The 10,801-nt window shown below is 39.5% G+C and overlaps 1 protein-coding gene across 2 annotated transcripts in view; it reads left to right on the top strand.

Moving 5' to 3' along the window:
• Positions 1 to 10,801, top strand: part of basp1 (brain abundant, membrane attached signal protein 1) — a 57,676-nt gene that overhangs the window by 11,233 nt on the left and 35,642 nt on the right. The window lies entirely within an intron of this gene.

The following is a 10,801-nucleotide window of genomic DNA, read 5'->3' as shown; positions in this document are numbered from 1 at the left end:
ATATTTGAGCCTGATAAAGGTAATTTCTCATCAGAGTTGATTAAATGTTATTCTCAGCGTAATGGCTACACATTTATCCCTATAGCTCTTTGCTCCAACAACAGTTGAGTAAGCTTCAGTCAGAATCTTTTCTTGGTACTTTGATATGTTATGTTGGAAGCTGATGCTAACATTAGCTTTCAGATGAGACTATTCACATAGTTTAGTTGAAAAGGTGACTATATTTCACTTTTATCTTTTAATAATCTTAAACATTTGGTTATATTTCCAACTAGACGAGCCTAGCAGCACGTAGCATATCTGTGTAGCCTACATGAAAGGAGAAGGTTGACTATAGGGAGCTACTGGAGCTAAAAGAGTGAATGCAGCTCCAGAGATAGGAGAACACAAGTAACTTTAAAGGTCTGTAGGTAAAACTGTACAATATGAACACTTTGCATTTCATTTTTCCTTCATTTCCTCTCCTGGTGATCATCTTGCAACCTGTGTCTCAGCACCAGGTTGGGAACTACTGACGACACATAAAATATGGGTATTAAAGCTTTAAGAGTATTAGATATTCTGCGAGTAGGAACTAAAGGACTCATGTTCTGAAAGAGGGAAGTGCAAAATGCAGAGTGAGTGTTACATGTTTGTTCTGTGTGGGCAGCAGCAGTTGATAAGAGCTGGGTTTTATTTTTTCTTAACAATATTGTGCTTGTGCACTCACTGCCTCCTTTAAACGTCTGAGGGAATCTTTTTCTCCCTTCATGCGTCAGATTTATGGAGAGATATTAAAGATGATTCCAGTGAAGGTGCTTCATGTTTTCCTGTGTGCTCCGATCTAGCTGGCAAAGCGGCTCATAAACATCACAGAAATGTCCCCAGAAAGCAGTCAGGAGTTATTGCCTCTGTCTCCAGGCTCAGAGCGCCCAAAAAGGATATTTTTATGAGGGACAGCTTGAGTCCTCAGTTGTGATTGACTGAGTCACATCTTCAGTCCTGTAAGAAGCCCAAACAAATACAAAACATTCACACTGTGACATTTTGTGTTTGCATTTGGTTAGAAACACTTTGTTCTGGCATCTATATCACTTCTAACAACTCCTCTTTATAACTTGTTGCACTGCATGTACATTTACCTTATTCACCAGTTTGGTTTAGCATGTTAGCATGCTAACATTTCCTAGTTAGCACTTCATAATAAAAGTACAGCAAAGGCTGATGGCAATGTCCTTAGTTTTGAAGGTATCTGGCACAGACTGTATAATTAAAAATGGATGTAGTCTCTGTGAATCTGTTGTGAAGCTCAGTGTGGTCGGCTCTGGTCGTCCCCAACTTTTGACTCTGCCAACTCCCGGCTACTACAAACATGGGCTGAATTAAACCTGAAAACAGCCACCTGTGACGGCACCTGCCTTTCACTAAAAGCAGCCAGGCCCTTAATTATGCATTATTATTAACATAGTAAGCCTTAATATAATTTAAACAGGTGAGTTATATAGAAATTCACCCCGAGTACAGTTGTTGTGAAGTCATTAATATTTAGGACAATTCATCGAATATATTTGAATATATATCATGGCTTTTCCTGCATTACTCTGCGACTTAAATCTCAGATTGTCCTCCTTTAATATGCAACGCTGAAGTATCTTTGGCAAGAAATAAAGCAGACGAGATGCTGTTCACTGTATTGGGATCATCAATCTCGTGAAATTCTGCAGCACAAATTTTATTCCGTGCTGAAATAAGTGGAAAATAATTAGAAAGAAAGAAGCTGATGTAAAAACTGATGATGGGAATGTAAAATGCACAATTTGCAGTTAATGGGCTGAAACATTCAAAACAACAGATTTTTCCAAGAACTTTAAGGGAAATGTCACTTGGCTCTTAAGTCGTTCTGAGAAACCCGCTCTGCTCACCAGCACAGCCCTGCAGAGATATTGATTGATGTTGGACTAGTGTCTGGCTCCGGGGTGGAAGCTGGGGGCCTCAGGGATCCGTGCAGACAGATGGAAAGGAGGATGGTGTGGGACACTGGGATGGCAGAGCTCCTTGCGGTGGGCTTAAAGCTGCAGTGCTATTGATTGACACAAGAGATAGAGCCCTCCGAAGCCGTATTCCGCTCTGAAACAATCCCCGGGTGGTTTTTGTAGCCAAATGGAGCCTTTATCCCCATTGTGTGCAGATACCTACCTCTATAATATTTGTAGGGCTCTCTCAGGAGTCGGACAGTGCTTCAGGAAACAGCAGATAAGCAGTAATTAGACATATCTCCGCTCCCATATCGTACCCTATCACAGAAAAATAATCTACCTCTCTGTCCGGCTCCTGATTTCTTATCACACGTTGGTAATTTCAAGGTTAAAGTAATGTTGGTAGGTTACTCCTCACTGTTGTTTACACACAAAAATAACTCTTAATTAATTAAAATCATGGAAGGAATTTCCCACAGGATTAAATTGTGTTCTTACAGCCTTAAGCAATTCTGTTGGTCTAACTGTAAAAAGTATGACAAACATCTGGTTGCCATGGAACAAGTCATTTCGTTTTGAAATTAAATGTGTTGATTTTATCTGAACTGTCTTTGAGTCCTGTCTAACAAACATGAAGCCATCATTTAATGAACATAAACAAAATAGATTCATTTATTACTAACATAATTCTTACTTTTAGACCTTTAATCATCATTGTCGCAGAGCTTAAAACCATTAAATAAACCACAGTTTGTCATACACATGGGGAATGTAGTTGACGCTGTAGTACTTACTACATACTACATTTCATATAACATGAACTGAGTACAACCTGACTCAGACAGGAATAAGGAAATCAAAAATGCAGAACAGAAGCAATAAAAGGGAAGGAAATACACTGTTGCCCTCGCTGTTCTGGGCAGTACTGTCAGATAAATGCATGATGTAAATGTGATTACCCCTTTTGGGAACGCAGGCTGAACACAAACACCACAAATCTCACACAAATCAGGAGCTATTCTGACATCAATTAACTTTAACCTACAGAGTTACAGTTACATGCACCCTGATGAAAGATTTCCATTTGTGTTGTGTCTGTTCATTGAGTCTGTGATCTGTCGTTCAGGTGGCACAACTGGATTTGTTCAATTATGTATAAACGTGGTTACATTTACATTAAGACATTTTCACTAACACTAACATGCTAACATTTAGCATTTAAGTGTAGCCATATGTGAACACAAGTCTCAGTATATGTTAACAAAACCTGAACAATTATTATTTTCAGGTGATTATACACTAATAAAAACATGCCTTTGAATATTATATTTAATTTTAGCCAATAGATCCTCCTAAATGTGAAACACTGGACCTTTAACGTCCAATAATCTTTAATAAGCATGCTAACAGTAGCACATCTTTAATAAACCTTTCACTACAGCAAAGTGCATGCATGAAGTTGTTGTTTTCACATGTGACATAATGTCAAAAATCCCATATTTTGTGAGTATTTTGCAATGTGTGATTGTGTCAGCTTCCTTTAGGATATCTGACACATATCTAATCAATGATAAGCCCACTTTTATAGTAATATTCCCTTACTTGTGTACTTTAGCTTGACATCTCTGTAGGTCTGTCAAACTGACACTGAACACCTGTTCAGGACTTTCAGGTATCCTATTGTCCTCTTTGTGTGCTTAAAACAAGACCGAAAAGGGAAGGTATTCAAATAATGCAAACAACAAAGCTGCTGTATATTATTGATAACATGCAAACACAGCTGAGAACACAAAGTCCACAGCATTGCATAATACACAGTGTTTATGGCAAGTGCACCATGTTTATGGGCTTATTTAAATCAGTTTTTATTATTCTCTATTGTTTGAATTAGTAGACTCAGTGTGAAAACCTGTATATACGGTGCAGCATATTCAAACTGAGTGATTGTGGGCCATAAAATGAGCAAATATTTGTGAGGTGCTTTGTGTTTGGCATGCCCAATTTGCATAATGACCACACCTCAGACAACATCAGGTTGTTTCCACGGGTTCAAAGGTGGATCAGTAATAAGTGTATGGCTGGTGATTCACCGTTTTCTCCTCAGTCTTGTGTCAAAAACGACAAAAAAACACCCGGGCTTGCCAGGCGGGTGGGCCTCCTCATTGAAATTCAGCAGCGCCTGCGAGGAAAGATGCAGAGACGAGATCACGATTCCTTTGAAAGTACGCAAACCGAGTACTTGACAGCACTTGAAGTCTCCTGTCTTAACAGCGTGTATCTGAGGCTGGGTGGTGGCGGCGGTGGTGTGTGTGTTGGGAGGAAGGATTATTGGCAGGAGCCTGTGATGGAGTGGAAGATAGAGCCGGCTGTCACAACAGTTTGGGAAGAGTCCCTTTGAAAATGACAGAGGGGACTAATACATCCACCCTGTGCCGTCTCCGACTCCGCTCAGGGTCCATTTTGATTTGTGGTTTATGATGTGCACTTTATTGCAGCTTATCTTACATGTACAGTGTGCACTCCTGCTCAAAATGGCTGCCGTGTGGCCTGATCGGAGAGGATGGCAGACGCTGCTGTAAGGGCCTTGGCAAAAGGACCATCATGCAACAGCCTTCCAGATGGGGGAAAAAAAACCTGTGACAGCTTGAATGCATCACAGTGTAAATAAAATGGAATGAAAGTTAGATATTGGGATTTCTCATTAGAATGATTGTTGTCATTGATATGCCACGAAGGACCCTGAAAACCGAGTCAGACTCAATTATTAGGAATTAGAAAGCACATTTAGTTCGGACGAGCTGAAGAGAGAGAGTAGACTTAACATTGAACCGAATGTTTTATGGAGATGAATGAGTTTAGTCGTTGATATTCCACGGACACACTGCAGACTTTAATTTACATCCTCATGCCCTTGGTCTGTTACACTCTGCACTACCAAAACCCTGCAGTTAGTTTGGAAATCGTTTTCTTTTTGTACACCTGATTTATTATCATCTGAATGCAACTGACCCAACCTACTTCCTGACTATGCCATTGAATCAGACACTGGCTCAGTATTTAGCCTACGGCTGACTATCCATGGATGCAGAGTTGGTTATGTTAAGATTAATGAAGTCAATATTGCACTATATCCATTAAAAGCAATAATATGTCACATTTCTGCATTAATTATTCTAAAACGCTCAACCTGTGTTATATATATTGTTGAGTCGTGTATGAAACACTCAAACCAAGAAAAATCCATAATTTTATTCCCGTAACATTGCGTTTCCTTACTTTCCTCTAGTTGCTTTAACTTCCAGGTAAACAGGGAATGTCGGATACGTCAGAAAGTGATGAAGAAAGTCAGTCAATTTCAGTCACGTCAGATACATTTTCATTATCAATGGTGGTTGTTTGACAATGAATAAATGAGCTCCTATGATCCCACGCTACTTCACGTCATCTTTTGTTGTTGTTTAGTGGCGGCAGAAATTAAGTCGTGCATTTTTGGTTGTTTTTTCAGTCACTTCTGTGTTATTATGCAACAAGTTGGATATATCAGAGCTTTCAGAGATTTCTCAGTTGTATTTACAACTTCGATGTTGATGTGAATGTAAACTGATCGATAACTCCCTCATAACAAGAACACGGTGTCATACCCAATGATCTTTAAATGGAAACGCTGCTATACTGCTAATGCTAGTTAACCTAGCTGCATGTAGCAGAGCATTGTGATAACATTGACTACTATAGCCACTGCTAACACTAGCTTGTACAGGCATTAGCTTGTTAGCCGTGCAAACAAGACATCAAAGCCGTTATTATATATTCCACAATCTACATAGCCGTAAAGGTCTGATTAGCTACCATTGCTACATCCACTGTCTATTTAGATCTGGGACTTGATTAGCTGGCAACACTAGTTAGTTAACAATCAAAAAACAAATTAAACTGACTGATGATGACGTAGACTTTACGTTCTATCTGTTGAGAACTGTGGCGCTCAACAATCAGCCATTCTTACTCGCCTTTACCAAAGATTGAAGACCTCCAATATGGCTGGCAGAGGATGCACTATGTTCTCTGAAAGCCCTTTAACATTAAACATGAACAAAGACAACACAGAACAGCTGATCCTGTGTGTCATACACTGTGTTTCTGTAAGACTGTCACAATACTGGTCATTGTGTGGGTGTAGACCGTTTTCTGTAAAACAGGGAGGGAGCAGACAGTGTGCTCTGGTAGGAAGTGAGAAAGGTTTGTACTGCAAGTATGACTAAGACCTTTGATCAGAAAATGACGTCACCCATCAGGATTAAGTTTAGAAATATCCGCAAATTACCAGAAACACATGAAAATAATCAGATATTATGAGATTATGTAGACATATTCATTCAAGGTATGTTCCAGGTTGTAAAAACACAAATATTTGTACAGAGACTGACCAGAATTGTTTTGTTTCAAAGCAAATTATTGTACATTCAAGCCCAGACTTTAATCCACAACTGAGGCCAGAGTTTATAAAGCAGGTTAACAAACACACATTATTAAACACCTGGGAACACTTTCTGTGCACCTAATCCTATAGGAGCCCGACTTATTCGTTCTTCTAAAATTAGATGGATTGTCATTGGATTTTCAAGTGCAGTCCGTCACTCAGCTGAAAAGGTTTGAATGAATATTTTATGGAAAAGAGCACATAGTCATTGATATGCTGCAGACTGCTTTTCATTGTTCTGTGGCATTTTCTATTTTCATACCAGACACATTACAGTCAAATGGAAAGGATGGATTTTTGTGTCCTTTTAGTACAAAAATGGCTAAATTTACTGCATAAATTACGGCAAATTAAGTCCAGTGCTGCCCACATGCCACAAGAAGTGGATCCTCTACTTAATGGTGAGCATAAAATAATGACTTTTACTTCTTCAAAACTGTATATCATTTGCAGGCATCACTTAACAGCTCTCGGGTTTTAGCACTTCAGCTTGTGTTTGGTTCCTCTGTGAAACCCAGAGACAATATTAATAAATTGGTATTATAAATAAATGGCTCTGGCAAATCCGCTGGTATGAAAACACCGGGGTGTTTTGGCTACACTTTGCAGCTCTCCTAATTGAGAGGATTCAGAGCTCCTTTGACAGATTGAGTGGACTGCAGTGCATCGCATGATTTAGTAGACGCGGGGGCAAGTTGCCAGACTGAAAACATTTGGAGGGTTGGCAGCATCCAGAGCTGCACTCAAAGGAAAAAGGCAGCAGGCATCTCAGTGCTTCATTTATTGCTGTCTACATATTTGGTTCAATAGTCACTGATATGTTGAGTTACACTATGGGTGTTGATTTGCTGATTTCGAAGGGTTGATATGGTTCATTTTGAGGTCAGTTGGCATTTGTACATTGTTAATATGATGGTGTCCTTTAGATTTATTTGTTTGGTTTCTCTTGAGAAGACGTATTATTATATTAACAGTGGATCGAATGTTATAACGTGAAAGGTGTTGCTTGAATCTCCGCAGTTCCCCTCAGCACAACAGAACTTTTTAGCGTCTTTCAGCTCATTCTTTTTGTTGTATGCTGTACAACTTTCACACAAACAAATTTGTGACTAGCTGGTGGAGTAAGAGGAACATATAGCAGCTAAAGCGCTAGATATTTTTCTAGTTGGTGGAGACAAAAGCAGAACCAAAACACGTTCTCACTCCAAACTTGTCAAATACAGCAGCTCGGTCTGTGGCCCTAGGCTTCAAACTAAGACAAGTGTCAGTAACGCTCTCAAGTTCAAGTCAAATCACAGGTCGCATCAGGAGGCTTTACAATCTGTGCAACATTCAACCCCCGCTGTCCTCTGACCTCCGCAAAAGTAACCTTTCAACAAAGAACAAACAGAAGTAACCTCAGAGGGAGGAGCCCAGGACAAACAGACATCCAATAGATGTCGAGTGTACAAAACAAACCAACAAAATCACATTAAATGCAAGTTTAAATGATGCAGGTTCTGATACATGAAGATTAAAAAATGTATGTTAAGAATGTGGATCCAGGAGAACGTTGAAACAACTTCAGATGTCGCAAAGTGAGACATACCTCCTCCACACCACCAGACGGCCAAAAGTCTTCCAAATAAAGCTTGTAGAGGAACATTTATGACTTTAAACGGTCGCAGTTTGGTCAGGTTTTGGAAAAGATTGTGGTTTGGGTTGAAATAAGTAATGTTGTACGTAAGTTAAAAAGAAGTCAACCTTGACTTTTCACACGGGGCATAATCTGCCTCCTGGGTAAAAGTCTTGTGTTTGTGTGACCCATCCATCCACCCCAATCTTCTCCATATGTGGACTTATTTGTTCTTTATGCGATGTCACCTGACTTCAACAGCACATCAAAAACATTACGACAGATGGGCACGTCCAGTCTGGTGTCATAGTTTGAAGTGTACTGACCAAGCTGCTGAATGTGATGAGTTCAGCGTGAGAATGGGCTGAAATAGTGGACACGAACTTTGTCCAACAGCATCCGAAATGAATGTGAATGTTTGCTGGATGCAAGAATACTCTACTGTTTGCTAACATGTTAGCCATATCAACTTGTTTTTCTGACCCCAAGTGACCAAAACAACTTTTTTTAAATGTTGGTTTATAACTCGAAATCAGAAGCATATAGCCTCCGGTTGAAGTTTTTAGTTCTAGTCTTTTAAAGTATCAGCCAGTTCATGAGGAGAACCAGAAACTCAGTTTCACTCTTCATGCTTAACATTAGCTACAAACTATAATCCTCACCCTGATCAGGACGCTAAAGCTACAGTCTTATTAAGAAGTGATCATTCTGTCTTTGTGTGCTTCTTTATCTGCTGTTAAATTTCTCTATTTGTATATCTCCCCCATAAATATGAGTCACAGTTGAATAGGAAGCTGTTATCTGCACACACAACCAGTTCCTCTCTTGTCGATTCACCTCCGGACGCAGTGAAACTGAAGAATCTCGTCAGACTCTTTGTCACTCTGACAGGCTGAGCAACCAACCAGAACAAATGTCGTCTCTCTGTAAGGCTGTCTGTGCTCAGCCGACAGTGTCACATCTATTTGTCTGCATGGTTTCTGTGTGTGTGTGTGTGTGTGAGACTCTGGGCAGTGTCAAACCCACAGCTAAGGGCCTGTTTTCAACTTTATCTTGCTCTTTCTAACAGTGAAGGCTTTTTGCTGGGTGCTCTTATCATGGTAGCAATTATACCCCATTGACGGTGCATTGCTCTTCCCAGGAAATCTAATACCTGACATCTCCGCTGGGTTTTAATTACCTGGTAATCAGACAGTGATTCTTATTTCAGGGCAAATCTACCAGATTTTCAACACTTATTTCTGTGAATCTATAGATAAAACTAATCCCATATGAATATACATCCGGGTATTCTATGAAAATGTGTAATATACATGTTGATTCAGAATGGCATTGTCACTTTTTTCACGTTTTCAACACATGCTCATTCCATAGTCAAGTCAGCAGCAATAACACTCAGTTACACTTTCAAAATCAAACTTTGCTGAAGCTGTTGCAGAAAATAGGTGTTCGACCCTTATTTTATGTACGTGGCTCCAGGCTTTGTGTAATTTAATTAAACAGTCATTTACACGGCAACCGTCTTCAAAACAGGGCCTCAACATCATAATAAAGCAGGAGCCACATTAAGGCCCTTGTCATTATCAGTTGATTTGTGCTTTAGTGGTTCATATTCCCAAACAAAGTTACACTTGAATTACCACAAATCCATTGTTGGTAATCTAGGATTACACAATACAAACCAAGAACTTTACCTATTAAATACAGTCTACAACTAGTAAAAAAATGTATTTAAATTAGGAAGTATCTGGTCAAAGAATGAGAAGACTTTTGATATTTCAGTCTGTGACAAAACCATATCAACTCAACTAGTAATTTTAGCAGCTTCATGAGGTTATACTGTATTTGTTGTCTTGTTTTTATTAGTTGTAGTTATATGTTACATTATGAAGTTATTAGATAAACAGGAGTATTGGGTGCTTCTAAGGCACAAACATCCGGCTCTGCTTTCTTAAATCAGGAAGCGACTTGTGTTAACTTTTGACCTTCTTCCATGATATCAGCAGAAATGCCACTGAGCTCTGCCCACACTAGAATCAAAACCCCCAACCTTTACTGCCTTGCTCAAACCAGCTATACATGTTGCAGCCTCAACCTCTGATGGCCGACTACACACCGCAGGCATGTTCCTATAGTTCAGAGCTCTTTTTTCAAGACTATCAGGGCTTGCACAGAGGCAACATTGCTAATCCTGACAGCCAACAAAGCATAATAGAAAATCTGATGTGTTCTTTGGTAAGAGCAGCTCATACAGGAGGAACTCAAGATAACCCGCACTTGTGGATGACTAAATCCACACAGGGATCAACACACAAATTCCACTTTTTCTCTTCATTCTTATTGCACTTTAAGTGCTGTTGCAATGATATTCAATTACTCTTTTTCTGCATTAAACATTAGGGTTTCAAGTCAAAATAACTGCTGTGATAAAGATCTCTTCTGAGTTATCCATCAGCAGGGTTGTGCGATAAAGTATCAAACATGCAACAAATACTAAAATAGAACCGATCTCTTCCTGTTGCATAACGTCAGGCAAGTTTGAAGTAAAAGATCGAGATTACGCCTTAGCGTTCCTGTGAGGCAGAAAAAAAGTGCAAGGGCTTGCTAGCTGAGATTGGTTCAAGTGATAGCATAATAAACAGCAATACTGCACGACATGATGTAAACTGTCCTGTCAACAGTATTACAGTCTAACTCACTGGTTCCCAAACTTTTCCCTTAAAGGAAACCTTTTCTATCATTATTAAACTG

Source organism: Morone saxatilis, unplaced genomic scaffold, assembly GCF_004916995.1.
Source record: "Morone saxatilis isolate NCDOM2014 unplaced genomic scaffold, NCSU_SB_2.0 Contig23, whole genome shotgun sequence".
Taxonomy (NCBI): domain Eukaryota; kingdom Metazoa; phylum Chordata; class Actinopteri; family Moronidae; genus Morone; species Morone saxatilis.
This window is presented reverse-complemented; position numbering and strand designations above follow the sequence as displayed.